General features: G+C 51.6%; 1 protein-coding gene and 1 long non-coding RNA gene across 3 annotated transcripts in view; one reads left to right on the forward strand and one right to left on the reverse strand.

Moving 5' to 3' along the window:
- Positions 1-21,302, forward strand: part of Ece1 (endothelin converting enzyme 1) — a 102,993-nt gene that overhangs the window by 25,973 nt on the left and 55,718 nt on the right. Inside the window, exon 2 of one of the 2 annotated variants that reach the window (NM_199307.2) lies at positions 16,861-16,946. The exons of the other annotated variant lie outside the window; for it this stretch is intronic. The gene's annotated coding sequence lies outside the window, so the exon portion shown is untranslated. The remainder of the gene's footprint in view (positions 1-16,860; positions 16,947-21,302) is intronic. 2 annotated transcript variants of the gene reach the window in all.
- On the reverse strand, positions 17,168-20,404 carry Gm52683. Its single transcript, XR_003955133.1, has 3 exons — positions 20,251-20,404; positions 17,749-17,802; positions 17,168-17,189 (listed from the first exon to the last, which is right to left on the reverse strand). It is a non-coding gene; the product is annotated as a predicted gene, 52683 (long non-coding RNA).

Genomic DNA, 21,302 nt, shown 5'->3' on the forward strand with positions numbered 1-21,302 from the left:
CAGTGGAGGACAGAGGCAAACCAGAGGCCAGCTGCCAGTGCCTTTCTTTACCTCGAGTGACGCCGGTGTGCCCTGGTGGATGAATGAAGAGGTGCCATGGAGCTGACATTTACTGTACACTTAACATGTGCCCGGCCATTTGCAGACAGTGTCTCAGCACATTGTGTGGTCTGGTTTATTATTTTACTTCGCTAATGTAGAAACCAAATCATATGAGTCGTGCTGATAACCTAATTCCGTTGAAAACCACAGCGTTTGGTTTTCCGGGAGTCTATTTTTGTGTGTGTGTTGCTATAACAAAATAACCTAGACTAGGTCATTTATTAAGAGTAGAGGTTTATTTGTCCTGGAGGCTGGAAAGGTCAAGAACACAGTGCTTGTACCTTAGACGACCTTCCTGCCGTTTCATCTATGATCCAGGGCATTGAATCCCAGAGGGTGAGAGGACCGAATCTCAGGTCTCACTGGCTAGACCAGACTGACCTTGAACTCACAGAGATCTGCCTGCCTCTGCCTTCCAAGTGCTGGGATTCAAGGCATGTGCCACCACCACACTTGGTCCTCTCTTCCTCTTCTAACAAAGCTACTAATGCCACCACGAAGTCCTGACCACACTCATGGCCACATGGAGTCCCAGTGACCTCCCAAAGACCACACACATCCTTACACTAATGTGAGTCTGGGGCATAAGTTTCTAACACACAGACTTTGGGGACACGTTTAAACCACAGCAGAGGATGAATATATAAAGTGCAGCTCGGACAGTATCCTCAAGCCTACCTCAGTGGCGCTACTTTCCAGGCAAACTTAATCCCTTCTAAACCTTATGCAGCACCATCAGCCCCCACCTCAGAGATCCCTCCATCTGCCCACTCTGATTCTTGCTACACACTCTCTCCCCGGTTTACTGTTTCCCCTCAAAACAGTGAAATTGGTTTTGATCATTTACTTAAGTATCGTGGCTGTGTATGGCAGGCAAGTAAGGGTTCTGTCACAGACCTTCATCCCAAGCTGCCTCTGTCACAGGATTAGGGACAGGCCCAGCCGGGGTGACTGTCAGATGCAGGCCAGTCTGGTCTACACAGAGTGATCTGACAGGGGTGACTGTCAAATACAGCTCTCCTTTCTGAAGCTTCCCGTCACCTCTTTCTTCCCACCAGGAAAAAGATGTCACTGACTCTGGCAGCCTAGGCATGTGGACTGTGTGTCAGGCCAGCTTGGTGATTTGAAGTCCTCAAAAATTGGGGTTTAGTTGTCATTCTAACCCCTGGGTCTGAAGTGGGGTGGTGGTGAGTTTGAGGCTGTGTTGGGTAACAGTGTGAGACCCTATCTCAAAAAACAAAAAAAGAGGAAAAAGGAGTGGGTGGAGTTTAGATTTCATCCCACCCATCATGAGGTGGGCAGAAATTGGAGCCAGGGATGAGAAAGTCTGCCCCCAGAGACTCACAGGATAGTCTAGGTAAAGGTGGCATTTAGATGAAGGGACATAAGGCCAGGTCTCCCTGTGTTAGTGGCTTGGGACAGAGTCAGGGAAGGACAAAGAGGTGAAGGCCATAGATTCCCCCAGATGCCACAGAGTGCTCAGGAATTCGAAAACAGCCCTCCACAGGAGCCACAGCACAGGTCCTCTAGAGACGCAGGCACTGGGCAATCAGTGAGAGCCTTCTGCTCTCCGCTTCCCAGCCCTGAGGCTTACCGTGCTCCCCCACATTTCCCCTGGCTACTGTCCCCCTTCAGTCCCACAGAGAGACCACCAGGGCAGTGACGGAGCTGGGGGTCATATTTGATCTAGCAGTGTGCACGAATGGGACACGGACCTGGATGCCACCAGGACGTGTCCTCTGGTGCCTTCAAGGAAACACCTCAAGCTGAGAGAGGTGACATTGGTGCCAGTTTTGCTGGAGAATATTCGGGTCCCATCTAAGTCTGTCTCTGAGGCAGGAGATGGGCAATTGCACGCCATGCTTGAATAGTCCTGTTCTAGCCGAGGACTTGGAAATATCACGAAGTTGATTGATTTGGTCCAAGCTAACTCCAACTCCAGAATGTGACACAGAATCACAGGAGGGCAAAGGGAAGCCAGAGTGGAGAGGAAGTCTATTGATGGTAAGGGACTGTGTGACATGGACCCTCCTCCCCAGGTAAGGATCAGAAGTTTGAGGTGTTGTAACAGGGCTGGAGGAGTCAGTGCAGACCCATGACAGGGGGGCCAGGGCTGCCCGATATCCTGAGGCCTGGAATGTCACCAGCTGAGCATCACTGTAGGCTAGGGCTGGCTTGGTGACAAGCCTGTGGAACCAGCCCCTGCTCTCTGTGCGTTTCAAGAGACCCCCACATATGTCTCCCTCCAAAGCGTGTGTGTGTGTGTATATGTGTGTGTGTGTGTGTGTGTGTGTGTGTGTGTGTGTGTGTGTGTGTGTGTAGAGCAAGGTAGTTGAGACCCATCAAAAGTACAGTGAAACTACAGGATGGCAGAGAAGCCACCCAGCCTCTGAAATAGAACATTCCAGAAGGTTCAGTGAGAAGCACTCTTGTGGCCCTGGGGACCCGTGGCTTTGCCACTCCCTCTGCTGGCGAATTTCCTGTTCTGAGTGTCAATGGCTTAGTACATTGAACATGAGCAACATGAGTCACAGACCACAGGGTGTTTACTTCTGCCTCTGGCCTGTCCCTAAGCATTGGGTCTGAGTGGTGTCCACTTGATGACCTGGGGTCCATGCAGCCTCTGCTGTCATTTCTAATGCTCTGACGTTTCCCTGTCCGCTCCTGGTGACTATGGTAGCTTCCTCCAAGAGGATATCTTAGGGAGGGGAACTGGAGAAGTTCCGGATCTGCCAGTGATGGACAGCACCCAGAAACGGTGTCTGGTCCATGCAGGCATCTGGTCATTGATTGAGTTGTATCAGATGATGGAGAACATTTTCAGGGACTTGCCTAAGCCTTTGAAAGGAGGGTGCTTCCTACCTCAGAGAACAGTTAATCATGACCTCCCCACCCCAACCCCAGTCCTCCCAGTCCTGGTCCTCTTGTATCCCCCAGGTCGGCCGCTGCTGTTTCTCTCTGGAAGCTGTTGTGTGGACACGTGGGAACGCAGAGGAAGGAGATAGGCTTTAGATACCTGGTGGCCTAGAAGTCGGTGTGCAGCACTCTCTGAAGTGTTGTGGAAGTTGTTAGGTTGAGTGGAGCTAGCTGGCTAGTCACCTTTGGCCTAGGAGACTACTGGGAATTGGGAGTTGAGGAGACTCTTGTTCTGGGGCTGACCCAGAGGGAACTGCAGAGGTTAGGACCAGTTCAGTGACAGAACCCTGATGAGGAGAGTCGATGAGGAGAGTCCCTTGCTTGCAGCATAAGCTGCCTTGTTTGCTAGCTGTGTGTTTGCTGTGGAGTGATGGATTGGCTGTTAGATGTAGAATTAGCAAGTATAATGTTAACTCTCAGCATGGTGCCTAGATAGTAATTACGGGGGACAGGCCAGGTGTCACCAACCAGACAGCCTGATGACATTGGAAACACAGCATCACAGGAAAGTCATGGGCCAGCTTTGTCAGGATGCCTTCCTAGAGCCGAGACAGGAGGCAGATGAGAAGGGAGGGGGTGACACTCTAGTGAGCCCTGATTTTTCCAGCTAGGCTGGGTCAGGAGAGGGGGCTCTCCATCTTGGCAGGGACGAGGGAGGGGACAAGTTTCCTGGGCTCTCTCTGCTCTGTCCTTTGCCACCAGGCTGATTGCTCCTTTGGAAGAGAAGAAAGCTTGTCCCTAATTGTTCATTATGCAATTGCAAATTGGCTCTGGAACTGGGCTGAGCAGAGCCAAGCCCTAGAGGGGAGGGGAACCCCAAGCTGGGTGACTACAGAGCATTTTGGGGACCCAAAAGGGGGTTTGGGAATGTCGTCTATGTGAGTATCCCAGGCAGAGACACCCTTCCCAGAACACTCCATTTGGTAGCGCCCCATAGTACCTAACTGTTGCGGAGACCTGGGACCTCCTCCTCACCCCAGCTGTATGACCTTAGGCTGGGTATCTACCTTCTCTGTGCCTCTAAGAGGGTTTGCTGGAATGACTACTTTAGAACCTGTTGGGCTCAGAACCGATTCACCCCTTGGGCAGTAGCTTTTGTTGCTGTTCCAGATGCCATTGCTGTTTACAGGCAACAACAGCGGTCTGTGTGATCCTCAGGTTAAACCAGGGAGTACATTCCAGCAGTCTGTGCTGTGTCTCTGTGGCCGGGCCATTCCTGTGTGGTCACGGTAGCACCCAGCATCACTGCAGGTGTCCTGGGAGTGCCTTTCTTGGGAGGTAGCACTTGATTCTGATGTGTCTCTTCCTGGGTCCTCCCATTCATTCCTGCCAGACCCGGTACCCAGGTGAACCTACTTGTCCAGAGCCACACAGCAGTCAATCACAGGACCCACTGCATGGTTCATATAGCTCTTCCTCCTCCAAGACTGGGGAAGCATTTGGAAGCTGAGCTTGGTACTGGCTCTCCTTTCTTTGAGCCTAGTACTCCCCCAAACTCCTGTGCTTGGGGACCACTCTGAGCCAATACAAAGCTCTCTCTCCCCTGCACTTAGGAGGAATCAGCCCCTCTAAAACCTCTCCTTCTCGGCTCTTCCCTACCCGAGCGTGGTCATGTGTGATGATGGTGGTGGTGGGCGGGGTGTTGGGGACCTGGTGGGATGTGGAGCCTGGGTGGGCTTCCTGAGGCAGACATTCCTGGTCACCAAGGCAACAGCAGCTCAGGAACTCGTACTGAGGATCCACTCTGATTGGCTGGGACTGACAGTGTGGCTGGGGGGCGGGGGAGGGGGGAGATCAGCCTTTCCTTCTGAAGTGGAAGTGGAAGCCCTGCATCTGCATCGTGTTTGGGATGGGTGGGGATGGAGGCAGATCGGAGACACAGACGTTTGGAGCCACACAGACTTGGCTCTTGAGTCCTTCTTGCCTAGCAATCAGAGCAGGTCTCTACCCTTACAGGTCAGCGAAGTTGGGGGTCATTGACAACACTTATTCCGAGGTGTATGGGGATCAAATAAACAGCATCAGTTCTCAACATGTTGTCCCTTTCTTTCACACCAGTCTCTTCTCCCAGAAGCTGCAACTGTGGGATTCTTTATTATTATTATTATTATTATTATTATTATTATTATTATTATATCAGCAGTTCAAAGCAACTTTTATTTATTTATTTATTTATTTATTTATTTATTTATTACAGTTATAACCTCATTTTCTTTCTCTAAGCTCTTGGGTGTTTATTCCTCTTTTCAGTCTGGGGTATTGCTTCCAATACTTACTTAATGTCTGTCTTTCTTCCTTTTGTTCTTTCTTTCTTTCTTTCTTTCTTTCTTTCTTTCTTTCTTTCTTTCTTTCTTTCTTTCTTTCTTTCTCTCTTTTGATTGGATATTTTCTTTACTTACATTTCAAATGTTTTCCCCTTTCTGGGTCTCCCCTTCGGAAACCCTCTCTCCTGTCCCCCCTCTCCCTGCCTCTATGAGGGTGCTCCCCCACCCACCCACTCCTGTTCTCCCACTCTGGCATTCCCCTAAACTGAGGCATCAAACACCCTCAGGCCCAAGGGCCTCTCCCCCCACTGATGTCCAACAAGGCCATCCTCTGCCACATATGTGGTCAGCGCCATGGGTTGCTCCATGTGTACTCTTTGGTTGGTGGTCCAGTCCCCAGGAGCTCCAGGGGGTCTGGCCTGTTGACATTGTTGCTCCCTCCATGGGGCTGCAAAGCCCCTCAGCTCCTTCAGTCCCTTCTCCAACTCCTCCATCAGCCCCTACACCCCGCCCCCCCCCCCCAGCTCAGTCCAATGGTTGGCTGCGAGCTTCCTCCTCTCTCTTTGTCAGGCTCTGTCAGAGACTCTCAGGAGACAGCCATATCAGGCTTCCATCAGCAAGCACTTCCCAGCATCCACAATAGTGTCCGGGTTTGGTGGCTGTATATGGTATAAATCCCAGGTAGGGCAGTCTCTGGATGGCCTTTCCTTCAGTTTCTGCTCTACACTTTGTCTCCATATTTCCTCCTGTGGGTGTTTTGTTCACCTTTCTAAAAAGCACTGAAGCATCCACATTTTGGTCTTCCTTCTTCTTAGGCTTCATGTGGTCTGTGAATTGAATCTTGGGTATTCCGAAATTCTGGGCTAATATCCACTTATCAGTGAGTGCATTCTGTGTATGTTCTTTTGTGACTGAGTTGCCTCACTCAGGATGATATTTTCAAGTTTCATCCATTTGCCTGCGAATTTCATGAAGTCGTTGTTACTAGCTGAGTAGTATTCCATTGTGTAAATGTACCACATTTTCTTTTTTTTTTTAAAGCTTAATTATTTATTTATTTGATGTCTATGAGTACACTGTAGTTGTCTTTAGACAAATCAGAAGAGAGCATCAGATCACATTGCAGATGGTTGTGAGCCACCATGTGGTTGCTGGGAGTTGAACTCAGGACCTTTGAAAGAGCAGTCAGTGCTCTTAATCGCTGAGCCATCCCTCCAGCCCCTGTACCACATTTTCTGTATCCATTCCTCTGTTGAGGGACATCTGGGTTGTTTCCAGCTTCTAGCTATTATAAATATGGTTGCTTTGAACATAGTGGAGCATGTGTCTTTATTACATGTTGGAGCATCTTCTGGATTCTTTTTTTTTTTTAAGATTTATTTATTTATTATATGTAAGTACACTGTAGCTGTCTTCAGACACTCCAGAAGAGGGCGTCAGATCTTGTTAGAGATGGTTGTGAGCCACCATGTGGTTGCTGGGATTTGAACTCCGGACCTTTGGAAGAGCAGTCGGGTGCTCTTACCCACTGAGCCATCTCACCAGCCCTCTTCTGGATTCTTATCTATGGCTAATAAAGGCACTCACAGACTGCGGATGTAACACATTTAGTAGAGTGCTGGCCTTGTATGGGCAAAGCCCGTGCTCCATTCCCAGCACCACATAAACAGGCCTGGTGACACCGGGCTGGTGATCTGATCATAGCACTCAGGAGGAAGAGGAAGGAGGACCAGAAGTTCACAATCACCCTGGGCTACCCTGTCTCAAAACAGAACAAGTAAAACCCAAGCTGGTGGCTTATGCTTGTCATAAGCCCTTGGACCGATGGACAGACACACAGACACACACACACCACACACTCCACACACTAAATAAATGTAAAATTAAAAACAGTATATACCTAAATGAACATCTAAAAAACCAAGAGTCAGGCCCAGGAATGTCCTGTCACTCATCTAAGTCCTGGAGGTGGCGAGTGACAGAGTCAGGATTTAAAATGCAGGCTGTCAGTAGCCCGCGTACATTACATACTTGTCTGCTATGCTGTCTTGTTTTCTGGTGTCCTACGAGCTGTGTGCCTATCTCATACATGTATGATATGTGTCTGTGAGAAAACATGAAGTCAGATGGGGTATCTTCTCGCCTCAGAAGCCCATAGTGTGGCTGGGTATGCAGTAGGCAAATGTGTTTATTACTGGAGCTATGGATGTCCTATGTCCTGCATGGGAGGAAGCTTCAATATGATAACTCAGGGGTGGCCTAGAGGGTGCTGGAGCCCAATTCTCAGAATACCCAGGGCTTCAGGGTATCATTGGAAGGAGTTTGTTTTGAGCCTAGATCCCATCTTCCAAGTGGGGCCCAGTGGCCCATCTCCTGTTTCCACGTGACCATATTCTTGTCCTGTGGGGTTTCTGGAATGCTCTTGGTATGTGGGAATGGAGAGAAGAGACTGCAAAGCTTGGAAGAGCCCAAGCTAAGCTCTTTCTCCTGAACTGGGCATGGGGGCCACTGAGGTGACCAGAGCCTGACCCTGTGACACTCCCTGCTCTGGTAGCAAGCAGATGGGTCTCTGAGGCATCTCTAGCAGCGCCATGGTGTCTGATGGACGGCTGTGCAATGGATGGATGACAAGAGGAACTTGCAGGATCTGATGGTAGCTGAGCTAGTGTGGGTACCCATGCTGTGTGTGGTACCCCCACCCATCTTCTCTACCAACAGCAACTCTCTCCCTTTGGGAACTCACTCCATGTTAGTAGTTAGGCTGTCAACCACAGTATTGGACCCCACTCCACTGTCACAGAGCAGGGCACATGGAACAGGCCTGGTGACCTGAGTTCTCCCCTGGACTTTATCATTAACCCCAGGCAGGGAGACTGGTCTTATGCTGGCACCAGTGAGTTCGGCTGGCTCCCCTACTGGGAAAGGTGTGTGATCTCAGGAGGTGGGGGTGAGAGAGGGTAGCACTCCTAGGGGCTGGCAGGTGTCAGCACAGGGAAAGCATTTCCCAACAGCATCATCTGAAGAAGGTCTGGATCGATCATACCCTACCTGATGCCTGATCCCTCTGCCCCATCCGGGCAACACCATCAAGAAGTTTACTCACTGCCTTGCAAAAAGCCAGCTAGAGTTGAGATTATGTCATTTTCAAACCTGAGGGTCCCAACGATGGAGGGCTCCCCCAAGGCCCTGTGTGGGAAGGGCTCTTGGCATGCGCAGCAATGTCAGACAGCTGGTGGCAGGGTCGTGCTAGCAAGCTTGCAGAAGATGATGTCTGGGCGGCAGAGCGTGAGCACGTGAGCGCTCATTCACTTGCCTGTCCATTCAGGCAGTACCAGGCCACATTCCAAACAGTTTACAAAGAACTGATTATCCTCCCAGCAAGCCAGGACAGTGGATACTGTTATTTTGACACTTTGTAAGTATGAGAATGGGCCCCACATGCTTAAACTGCTCACTCCGGGTCACACAGCTAAATTTGAACTCCACATAGCGTGGCTTCTCCTCCCGGCCCCCCAAGTTTATGTTCTTAACCAAGAGTGGGGTGTGAGTGGACCCAGTCCAGCCCAGAGTTCTATCCATGTCTCCCAACCCCGGGGTGTGGGGAATGAGGCTGCCATGCTCATGGCTGTGATGTGGTCCTGCAGCTCTGGAGCCCCTGCCTGGCCTGACTGATAGGGAAGAAAGACAGAGAGCTGGCCCTATGGATTCTCTCTGGGATGGAGGGCAGGACAGTGGGGGTGCTGTCCTAGTCACTCCCCAGCCCGGGCAGATGTGGAGCTGGTACCAGGCTCCTGCCAGGCACCCTGGCATCCTGCAGGCTGTGATGTGATAATCTCCTGTGGTGAGTGATGGGCTTTGGCTAGGTCCTGCTGAGCCCTCGGCGGGAGGCTGGTGACTTTAAGAAGCCCTGGCTGGTAGCCCAGTTCTGGGAAGTTTTCAGAGGCTCCAACCAGGGAAGCCCTGAGCAGGCGGGAGGGGGAGTGTGCACTGAACGATGCTGTGTGTGCAAACGGGAGAACACAGAAGCCCCGGAGACCTTGTGCTGGAGCCAGGCCTTGGCCTGCCCTCCAAGCCCAGGCACCTCCCGCGTGTTTTTCTCCTCTCATTCAAAGCCTATATCCCTGTTTACAAGGGAGAGGTGGAGGCTCAGCCAGAGAAGAAGACTTCCCTGAGATCACACAGCCCATCTGCCAGGCTCCATGTCCAGGGCTCTGTAGGGTCTCGTGGACCTCGCCTGGTTGGCCTGTCTCTAACCTGAAGGGTTTCTGGAAGACATGCCCAGAAAGGGGCAGGGGGCCCTCAGTTTTCCCATCCCAATCTCAAACATCTTTTCTCTTGTTATCGCTAATTCCAGAGAAGGTTGTCCCCCCGCCATCCCCCCGCCCCGTGACAATAACGGGTGCTTTTGCATTTGTGGATGGGGACACAGAAGCCCAGGGATCCAAACTTAGGTGTCCTGTGAGGTTGGGGCTGGGGGCTGAGGCTTCCACTGATCCTCACTGACTCGAGCGAGGATACCAGGCCAGCCAGGCGTGGGAGCTTCAGTAATAGGAGCCACTAGGCTCTGGAGCAGAAGAGACGCTGTAGCCTCAGCCCTGGAAGTTAGGGCTTTGCTAAAAGAGGAGCCACAAGGAGTGACAAGAGGAGTAGCTTAAGGGAAGGTCTGGACCCAGGGAGGGGACAGTGTACCAGTCCCACATGGGTAAGAGGGCTTGGTTACAGCTCCTTACCAAGAGCAGGCCAGCCAGCTTTCTACAGAGTGGCCTGAAGGGGACTTCCTGAGGACACAAATGGGGGACCCACTGCGGGCTTAAGAAACAGTGAGAAAGGCTGGAGAGATGGCTCAGTGGTTAGTAAGAGCACTGGCTGCTCCTCTAGAAGACATGGGTTCAACTCCCAGCACCTACATGACAGCTCCAATTTGAGGGGATCCATCTTACCATCACCAGGCATGCATGTGGTACACACATCTGTACATGTAGGGAACACAGCCATACACGTAAAATAAAAACACATAAATCATTTTTAAAGAAGGAAGGAAGGAAGAAAACAGCTTGCAAGAGAGATACTGGAGGCGGGATGCCACCTCCAGCAGACTAGGTCTCTCCTCTGCCTGGCCACCTCCATGCTAAATAAAAGCTTGCGTGTCTCTTCCCATTTCCTGTCTAGAGCCCAGTGCTCAGAGCAGCTGTCTGCATGGGCACATGTGGTTCACCCTCTTGGCTCTTGAGTCCAAGCTTCCCACTTCCTGCCTTGGGTTATTTTGCTGAGGTATGAAGAATCCATAACCTCAAACCTGGTGGGAGTAGGTAACCAAGATGGCCTCTGCGGTTTACGGTGAGGTCTCCCCCTCGTCCTCGTGTGGCTGGAGTCCTTCCTTGGACTACACCAGTGATGTTTAAACTTCACTTTCCTGAAGACCTCAAAGGCAGCCACAGTGCTTGCACCTGACCCACCGGGTCCTCTCACCCTCAGAACCTCTATGAGGAAGGAGCTGTTGCCCTCCTGGGTGGAGGGCGAAACTGAGGTTCTGAGAGTGGCAGGGCTCGATCAGCGAAGTGGCTCGTAAGCAGCTAAACCAGAGTGGCTTTAACATTCACCTTCTTGCCCTCTCACAGTCTCCGGGTGATCCAGCCGCTAAGAGGGTACTGACCTGACGTGGGAGCGCTAAAGCCGGTGGCCAGCATCACAGAGCCGTGACTGGGACAGGGTTGAGGAGGCACACACTGCACTCAGCAGGAAGTAGAGTCTAGGTGTGGGGAACAAAGACCACCTGGCTGGCTCAAAGTTGGCTCAGCTTTGAGTGCTTAGCACTGGCAGCTGAGACTCGGGCATCGTGGGAAGGAAGCGCAGGCTGCTTGGCTGAGGGTCTGTTCCCGTCTGTATCTCTGGATCTGCTGCCCCAGAGTTGGGCTTCCTCCCAGAGCCTCAGTTCCCTTAATGTAGCATGCAGGGTCTCCCCACTGTACTGCCACACCTTCTTAAACTCTCTTTCTCTTGCCTCGGGAGCCTTGCCTTTCAGAGGGACCTAAGTATATCCTGGTCTTTCTGGTTTCGATTGATGTGTGGCCATCTTCTCGCTACACCTGCCCTGCTGTCCTTTTTTGCATGAGACCACCAGCACACTGTTAGTTCAAGAACTCAGACTGGAGTCATGTTGCCTGGGTTTAGATCCCAAACCCCACCCCTGAGGGTTGGACAATCGATCCAGCCCTTTGTGCCTTAGTTCCCTCACCTCCCAAAGAGAATCAGTAACGATACATATCACTATTTTTGTGAGGATCGAATAGAGAAGCATTTAAAGTACTTGGCTTGTAGTGTTTGACTGGTATACAGCAAGCACTAAATAAATGTATGATGTGTTGATTAGAGCCACGTTGTTCATTTCTCCTCCACACCACAATTCCTGCTGCTGAGAGTGAGGACTGTGTCTTGTTCAATGGTTTATTTTCAGTAGGGGGTTTATTTCCTGAGTTGGCGCAGGTGCAGGATGACTGACTGAATGAATGAGTGTGAATGAATGAATGAATGAATGAATGAACGAATGAGCGAGCAGATAAATACCAGTGTCTTGTGCTTCGAGGAGGTTCTAAGGAGCTTTGAGTGGAGTTGGCAAGACAGGTCTGATTGTAAGGAGCTTCAAGCCTTGACAACTCTCTATTCCCAGCAGCCTCTATGGTGAGCCCATTCCACCTATCCCGATGCGGGTACCATACCTCTCCAGGCAGAGGAACCTCTCTAAAGATGGATGCAGCTTCCTGTAACCCCAGTGTGACCACAGCAGTGTCCGGTGCTGATCGGCACTGCTCCCAGATCTTATTCCAGCCTCAGGGCACGGGGGTGGGGAGGCAGTGGGAGGGGGGCAGTATGAGTTTTTCCCTGCGCTCAGCAGCTCTTCCTCCTAGGCCCGCAGCATCAAATCCAGCCCGGTTTTTTTTTTCCACCACCCACTCATTTTCCACACCCTCACGAGTAGAAATGTCCCCATTGGCCCTCATACTGCCCGTGCCTCCCTGCCTTAGCTGGGGTGGGCTGCTGACATAGCACTTCTCCTGCAAGCCTTTCTGAGCCCCTGTGTGCCCTGAGTGGCTGTGCCCAGTCTTAAGGGGGGAGGTACAATGTTACCCCCCAACAGAGGTCATTGAGGCCTGAGAGATAAGCCTGCTGCATACCCCACAGTGGTGAGGGCCAGCAGTGGCTTTACCCTCTGGTCTAATAGGGCAGCTCACACCGGCCACGAATGTGAGCAGGCACATAAGCATACACATAAATAAAAGAAAAAGGCATCTTTTTTAGAAATAAAAAAAAAAATTCGCCAGGCGGTGGTGGCGCACGCCTTTGATCCCAGCACTTGGGAGGCAGAGACAGGCGGATTTCTGAGTTCGAGGCCAGCCTGGTCTACAAAGTGAGTTCCAGGACAGCCAGGGCTATACAGAGAAACTCTGTCTCGAAAAACAACAAAAACAAAAACAAAAAAACCAAAAAAAACCAAAAAAAAATCAAAAATCAAAAATAGCCAGGCAGTGGTGGTGGCACACACCTTTAATCCCAGCACTCAGGAGACAGAGGCAGGCAGATCTGTATGACTTTGTTCGAGGCCAGCCTGGTCTACAGGGCAAGTTCCAGGACAGCTAGGGATACATAGAAGATAGACCCTGTCTTGAAAAACAAAACAAAACAAAACAAATTTTTTTTTTTTAAATTTGCTGGGGCCGGGCACTGAAGGGATGGCTTGGCAGTTAAGAGCACTGACTGCTCTTCCAGAGGTCCTGAGTTCAATTCCCAGCAACCACATAGTGGCTCACAACCATCTGTAATGGGATCTGATGCCCTCTTCTGGTACGTCTGAAGACAGTGACAGCGTACTCATATAAATAAATAAATTTTTAAAAAGTTCTTTTGAGACAGGGTCTCGTGGCTCAGGCCAGTCTTGAACTTGCTACCTCTGAGGGTGATCCTCTGCCTCTACTTTCTGAGTGCACCCCACGTCCGCCAGTTTATGTGGTGATGCACAGCACCCTGGAGTGCAGACAAAGCGCTTTACCAACTGGGTTACATCCGCAGCCCCAGTTTAACACATTTAAGTTGCCACATGCAACTTAAGTCTGACGGCTTCTCTTCTGGACTCTATGAGTCTGTTCAGCTCTTCAAAGAGCCAACCGTTGACAGCTTTACGCTCTGGGTTTCAGCCTCTGCTGTGTGGCCTGCCCTGGGCAAGGAGAGCCAACTGATCGTCAGGAAAGAGCTCACCCATCTTTGTCAAACTTAACAGGCCAAATCTTCACACCCAAAGGACTCCGGCCCTGTTTAGACCTTGAGCCCTCCCCACCAGGTCCCTCCCCATTTCTTTTGTATGGGGGGTGTGTCATCTGCACAGGATAAAACTCTCAGGTGACAGCCCGATGTGTTCTGACAAGCACACACATATGTAAGCAACCGCCGTGACATCGAGATGGGACACTTCCAGAACGTTCCTATTTTCCAGTCTTGCTCCATTCTAGGAAGTCTGAGGTTACCGCTGTCCAGAACATCAGTCACCATCGATTCGTTGGCCTGACTTCAATGTTCACGTGAATCATTTTCCCACATTTGACAGAGAGGCTCCTAGCAGGAGGCGTCTTTTCTCTTTGGAACATGTCATGGCGCCAGCATGGTGAGAAGGAACCACCAAGCTTGGGCCTCAGAAGGGAGGCCAGGAGGAGTGAAGCCGGGCTGTGAAGCCCTGGGGATGTGTGGCCTGTCACTGGAGGCGTCTATCCTCCAGCTCCATGAGAATAGGGGCGGAGCAGTGTTCCTGCGTTTCTGTTTTGTTATTACAAAGAAAAGTTTCAAAATATTGATTTCTCATATTTAAAATGCCATGCTGGTATTTTAAAAACGTTGACCTGTCTCAGGGCCAGATTTGACCAGCTGGCAGTGCGCATGCGCGAGTCTCGGGGCAGCACTGACAGGGACAGCTGATGCTTGGTCTGGCCCTTCTTTTGTCTCAGGTCCTTGTCCTGCGAACTCATTTAATCCTTGTAATGATTTCTAATAAATCCTTCTTATAATTGAGCAGGCTTAGCCACGGGCAGGGATTAAGCGCCTGGCCCGGGCTATAGACGGAGTCCCGGGGTAAGCAATGATTTGAACCCAACTGGTTCAAGGGACTGGCTTCCTAACCATTACCCTTTCATCCATTAACCTTTCAGGGTTCAGGGAAGATGGCAATGCCACCTGAGGGGCAGCTTTGCCAGCCAGTGAGGTAATGTTTCCCTGGAGAGACCCGAGCCCTGCCCACTGAGACTTCCCTAGCATGGACCAATTTTCTCATGTGGGTGCTTTCTTAGCAGGCGGGTGATGGGACCCCAACTTTAATAGTGTCAGAATGGCAGCCAGCGAGGTGAGGTGAGGAGGTTGGGAGACTGGTAGATACCTGATGAGGGGTTGTGGGAGGTATGAGGTGTGGCCCAGCCCAGGATGGCAAGGGTGGAATCACACAGGGCCAGGATGGGTTGCTGCCTTGGGGGTGCTACCCCCACTTCCTGGGGAATGTGTCCAGACAAGCCTGCTACCTGAAGCAGAGGATAAGGATCACTGGCAGGGCAACCTCCTGCGTCCCAGGGGCGAGGCCAGGGAGTGCTCAGCTGGAGTCCCATCCCGACTATCTGGAGTCCGTCCTCCGGATGCAGGGTCTGTGGGTTCGGGGGTGGGGGTGGGGGTGTTGGGGGTGGGGAGAAAAACATCTGTAGTCTCTAGTGTTTTGAAGAGGACGGCATAGAAGGGCCAGCAGATGTATCCAGACTCTCCCTGTGGCTGTAGCCTGCCTGCAAACCCCTGCGTGGGCATGCAGTGGGTGCTAAATAAGTGCCTACTGTTTTGTTTTGTTTTTAAGCTGAATTTCCCAGTTTGCATCCCACTTTTGAGATGTGTGATGTTATCACCACCCAGAGGAGTTGTTGCTGTTAATTATTGATTTTACAAGACAGGGCTTCTCTATATAACCCCGGCTGTCCTAGAACTCACTTTGCAGACCGGGCTAGCCTTGAACTCAGAAGTCCGCCTGCCTCTACTAACCATGTGCTGGAATCAAAGGTGTGCACCACCATGCCTGGATTCTCTGCCCAGAGTTCTAAGAGGTACAGGGTCCCACAGCTAGAGGTGGTAGCTGTGTGAGAAAGAAGTGTACAGGCTACTCAGTGCCAGCCTGGGGCATGTCCAGAGACGAGGCCAGGCCAGGGGCTCTGCCTCTCAGTCAACTGTGATGCCGTGCTGTGCACCGATGCTGTGTCCTGGGAAAGACCTTATGGTGGCTGTGTCCCCTCACTCTGAAGTTTCTGGAGTCTCAGTTTCTCAATCTGTAAAATGGAAAGAGCGCTGCCTATCCCGATGGGTTGTGAGGAAGGCCCAGCTTAAAGTACGTACCCACAGAACCTCTGTGAGGTGGATGTGCAATTGCACTGGCCTTCTAAGGCCAGGTCACAGATAGGTCCCCAGTCTAGCTCAGTGGAGAGAATTCCAGAATTCCCCATAAAAGAGACACTCAGCCTCATCGGCCCTTTTTGTATGTTTCAGACAGGGTATCCTATGGCTAGTCCAGGCTAACTTCCAGTTCTGTGTAGCTGAGGCTATCCTTGAAGTTCTCATCCTCCTGGGCCATCCTTCCTAGGACAACTTTTTATTTTGGATGCTGGCTGAATTTTGTGTTAAATTACTTTATTTTAAGCCTATGACCTGTTTTGTCTGTATGTATGCCTGTGTACCACATGTGTATCTGGTGCCTGCAGATGCCAGAGGAGGGCTTCGGTCCCCTGGAACTGGAGGTACAGAGATGGCAATGAGCTACCCTGTGGGTGCTGGGAATCAAACCTGGGTCCTCTACAGCAGCAGCCCCCTAACTCTGTTTCTCTCCTCTCCTCTCCCCTCCCCTCCCCTCCCCTCCCCTCCCCTCTCCTCCCCTCCCCTCCCCTCCTCCTCCCCTCCCCTCCCCTCCTCCTCCCCCTCCCCTCCCCCTCCCCCTCCCCTCCTCTTGTTCTTCTCTCTTTCTTTTGCATTTTCTTTGAGATAGTCTCATATATCCTCCGCCCTCCAGCTTAGTCTGGAGCTGTGGATGGCCTTAAACTTCTGATCCTCTTGCCTATCCCCTGCACCCCCATACAGGAATCACAGGTGTATACTACACATCCAATATCTGTCCTGGGTGTTGACCCAGAGCGTCATGTGTCTTAAACCTATATCAACTGAGCCACACCCTCAGCCTCTCCAACACCTCTGTTTGTGTTTGTTAAAAGGCAAGTTGATGTGAGATCTGTCATGTCATCATGTCACCTTCCGGTGCCCCCAGCCCTCGCCCTAGTCATCACTTGCTGCCCAAGGAATAAGAAACGTATATGATCCCTGGTCACCATTCACTGGCTGTGTGACCTTGGACAAGGGAATGAGCCTCTCTGAGCTTATTTCTCAACCTTAGGTAGGATTCATGCCCACCTCTGACCTCAGTGGGGGTTGACAAGATCGTCCACATAAATAGGCTGTCTCAGGGTTCAGAAACCTGGGGTGTGCATAAATTCCTGTCCCATCTGTTTCTTTCTCCTCCCAGGCGCAGCCTGCCCACCAGGGTAACACAAATACTAATTACCACTACTTCCACAAGCTGTTTCCTGGTTGAACCTCATTACCGAGCAGGTCAGTCACGTTGTAAATATCATTAAACCAGACAGATTAGCTTTGTCCTAAGTTTTATGTGATTAGATCAGCAAATTGCTCCAGCGCCCTCGGCCTCTTCAGCCTGGGACTTCCACAGCCTGGTTGTCCCTCACAAGGCTGCTGTAGCGCCAAGGTGCAGGTGTCTGTCTGTGGTTCTGGACTCGGGGCCAGCTCTCTGGTCTGCCTTGTGTACGGTGCTCGGAGAAGATTGGGAGCCGATGCCTGAGGTGGATAGGAACAAACAGGTGCGAGGAGGGAAGGCGGGAGGTGCTGACTGCTTCTGTGGTAGAACTGTCTGCTGTGTGATGGAGCCCTCAGGGATGGCTCCCAGAGTGAAAGGTTTTCCTAATGAGTGGCTGTTGGGCAGGTATGAGCATCCTCTGTGTGAGCACCCTCTGTCTGAGCACCCACAGTCTGAGCACCCTCTGTGTGAGCACCCACAGTCTGAGCACCCTGTGTGGGTACCTTCTGTCTGAGCACCCTCTGTGCGAGCACCCTCTGTCTGAGCACCCACAGTCTGAGCACCCTCTGTGTGAGTGAGCACCCTCTGTGCGAGCACCCTTTGTCTGAGCACCCTCTGTCTGAGCACCCTCTGTGCGAACACCCTTTGTCTGAGCAGCCTCTGTCTGAGCACCCTCTGTCTGAGCACCCTGTGTGAGCACCCTCTGTGTGAGCACCCTATGTGAGCACCCTCTGTCTGAGCACCCTGTGTGAGCACCCTGTGAGTACCCTCTGTGTGAGCACTCTGTGCGAGCACCCTTTACAGTCCTTTCAGTTTTACCTGTGGGTCTTCCTTTTTCCCTCCTGAAGAGCTGGCTCTTTTACAGTATGTCACCTGCAAGGGGACAGTGACTGAGTATCACTTTCTTGCTAGGCATTGAGCTAAGTACCTTAGTTAGCCCAGCACACATAAAGACCCTGCGTGCTGGGTTCTCCTCCCATCCCCATGAAATGGTGAAAGCCAAAGTGCAGGAAATGACTGGGGTACCAAAGCCATGCTGTTTAGATTGAGACACTGAAGGTCGGTTTGTGAGGAGCAGGGAAGGGGCTTGGTGAAGCCCTGGAAGGCTGCCTGGAGGAAGATTTTTGAACTGAGGAGGTAGCTGGTTGTGGACTTGCAAAGGCTTGGGAGCAGGAACCTATGCTGTGTTAGGAGACTGGACCCCGTGTTTTGCTGTTTCCAGTGTCCGTGGGAGTGGATCTGTGAGATGAAGCAGGAAAGATGCTAAGAGTCTGATCCTGGGGTACCGCACATGCCTAATTGGTCCATATTGTGGACCTAAACCCAGGAGACCCTAAGGGGAGCAAGCCACTGTCAGTTGCTTTGGTGCCCATGCCTGGCTGTCTGCTGTGGTGGTGCCTGTCAGCAGTCAGCAGTCAGCACACCCAGGAAGTTGGTCTGTTAGCAGGAGACCAGCTGGATCTTGTCAGTGAATTTACCTCTTTGTACCCAGAATTCAGTGGGAGATGAGCCACAGGGAGATTCGGGGGCTGGGGGGCTAACAGAAAAAGGCTTTTTGAGGGAGCTGGGCCACTGGGGCCACGACTGGAGGTCAGAGGTGACTGATGGGAATGATCTGCTGGGAAGGGTGGGTGTGCACTGAGCCACCCATGCGTTAGGGAAGAGGGGTCGGTCAGGCCGGGCGTGGTGGCGCACACCTTTAATCCCAGCACTCGGGAGGCAGAGGCAGGTGGATTTCTGAGTTCGAGGTCAGCCTGGTCTACAAAGTGAGTTCCAGGACAGCCAGGGCTATAGAGAAACCCTGTCTCGAAAAACCAAAAAAAAAAAAAGGTTAAAAAAAAAAAAAGAAGGGTCAGTCAGGCATGGGCTACCCTCTCCCTCTCCCATGGGCACCAAAGAAGCCTCAGCCGCTGCCCTCAGGATCTCCTGGGTTTAGGCACACAAGTCAACATGGGCCAACTGGGCATGTGTAGTCTCTGTCATACTGTACATGAACATAGTGATTCAGTCCCCAGCAGGGCTGCCATGTGTCTCAAAGGATGCAGTAAAGAACCCCACCGCCCTTGCGTATTCTAACCTCCGGTGGGTCCCTAAACCTCGGCTTCAGTCCTCCCACCCCCTCCTCTTATTCCTCTTGTCCTACATCCCCTTTTCCTTTATATGCCTGTGCCATGAGACTCCACCTACCTGGCCTGAGATCTATCTGGGCCCTGGTGAGGAACCACATGAAAAGAACCAAAGGGAGATGAAGAGAATCAGAGATTAAGTCTTAGTTGTGTTAGTTGTCAGGCCTCAATCTCCAAACCTGTGAAATGGGTGACCTAGGACTGGTCCCACAAAGTGTTCATAGATATGGATAAGATGAAGCCACAAAGGAACCTTGGACCTAGGTGCTGTCAGTGTCAGCGACTTGGAGGGTGGCTTATCATTTATTATTATTATTATTTTTTATTATTATTATTATTATTATTATTATTATTATTATTATTACCATTGTTAATTATCCAAAGCCTTGGGCATGCAAGGCAGGTACTCTACAATGAGCTCTATTGCTAGCCGCGGTCAGTTACATTTATTTATTGTTTTGCTTGAAGCAGAGCATGTGCCTGCTTACATGGGTGCAGTGCACACATCACACCCACACGTGCACCAGCACGCTATGGGATAGCATACGAATAACACAGGCACCTGCTGTGGCGCTGGCCCTGATCTAAGCACGTATCTCTATTACCTCGTTATGTATCACAACACCCCTCTGTATGTGTGGGGGTGGGGGTGGGAGTGGGGGGGTGTTATCTGTTAATTACCCAGTTTTCCAAATGATACAACTGAGGCATAAAGACAGAGTCTCTTGGCCAATGTTACAAAGCTGGAAAGTGGCGGAGTCGGGCAGGGGACTGAGGTTTGAAGTGAGTTTTGGCAGCTCTGTCTTCACGCCTGTTGAATGAGCGTGTACTGGGTGACACGTAGTGTCTCGCAGATCCCAGCCTGTTGCTGGCAGACATAAACGATGGGCACTCAGCCATGAGGGTGGCCCCCACCCCACCCCCGGAGCAGTGGCGACTTAGTAGAAACAGAATGTGAAGACAGCTCAGGGTGTGGCTTCCGGGCCCAGTCTCGAAACTCCCCTCTCTTTGTCGCCTCTGACACGCTCCAAGATTCCTCACAGATCTCCTGCCTTGGGCAAACCAACCACAAGAAGCATGAGTGACTAAAGTGGTTGGGGCCCATGGGATTCTTGGGTACCACCAGGCCACAGGCCTTTGTCATCAGAAACATGGGAGCCTCTTTGTGTCCCACTTTTGCTTGTCCCAGACTCACAACGACTGCTGCAGTTTCCAGATCTGCCACCATCTCATCTGGTTCTTGTCACTTTCCCTGTACAGCTGGGCATCGGGGACCCAGGACCCACTTTCCACAGGTAGCAGCCATTCCCACTTCATCGTTCTCGATCTCGGCCAAGCCCTCCTTGTGAGCTCCAGGTCCAGATGCAGCCCAGATTTCTGGAGTGGGGTGGGGTTGGGGGAGGCTCCCCACAAAGCAGTTCTGCTTTCCTGGAGCTCAGGTAGGGCGTGGCACCCATATAACCATATAACCACAAATGAGGCCATTAAAACAAGCCCTGGCCATTCCGCCAGCCCAGGGCCTAGACTTCCCGGGGCATCCACACTCCATGAAGTCCTCACTGGAAGGAGTTGTGCCTGCCACAAAGAACACAGGCCCTGGTCTCCAGGACCCAGGCTTGTGACCTGACTCTGGTCCTGACTGACTTGCTGTGTGGTCTGGCCTTCTTGAGGACAGCTTAGTGAAGCCGCCATGAGTTGGTTTACAGGTCGGTAGAAAAGCTCACATCCCAGCTACCTCAGGGTCCAGCCAGGGCACTGGAGGGGTGAACCCTCCCTGACACTTGGTCATCTATTTGTTAGGTGGAGACAAGGAAGTTGACTGAGAGGGCTGAAGTGCTCTGAGACATGGCATCTTAAGTGGCACCCAGTAAGTGTAGGGTCCACTTACTACCTGCCTCTTTCTCTGTCTGTGGAGGACACACCTGCTGGACATGCCCAGATGGCAGGAATGGAGGAGAGCTTTTGTGGCTTGAAAGACCTTTCTGCAATGTTTATTTCGCTTGAGAGGTACCTGGGCCGTTTGTGTCATCTAGCCACTAACAGCAGGAGCAGGATGGGTGGGATGGTGGCTGTCCACCTACCCATTTGTACCTTTGCTCAAACATCTAGAAGCTGTAGCCCCAGCCTTGGCCCTTGAGGGAGCAGAGCTCTGAGTTCAGGGCACTCCTATCTGAAGAGATGCCTGGTCTAGGGAGGGATGCCTGGTCTCGTGGGGAGGAGACTGGAGGGACACATGGGGGTGGGGTG

Source organism: Mus musculus, chromosome 4, assembly GCF_000001635.26.
Source record: "Mus musculus strain C57BL/6J chromosome 4, GRCm38.p6 C57BL/6J".
In the NCBI taxonomy this organism is placed as follows: Eukaryota; Metazoa; Chordata; class Mammalia; order Rodentia; family Muridae; genus Mus; species Mus musculus.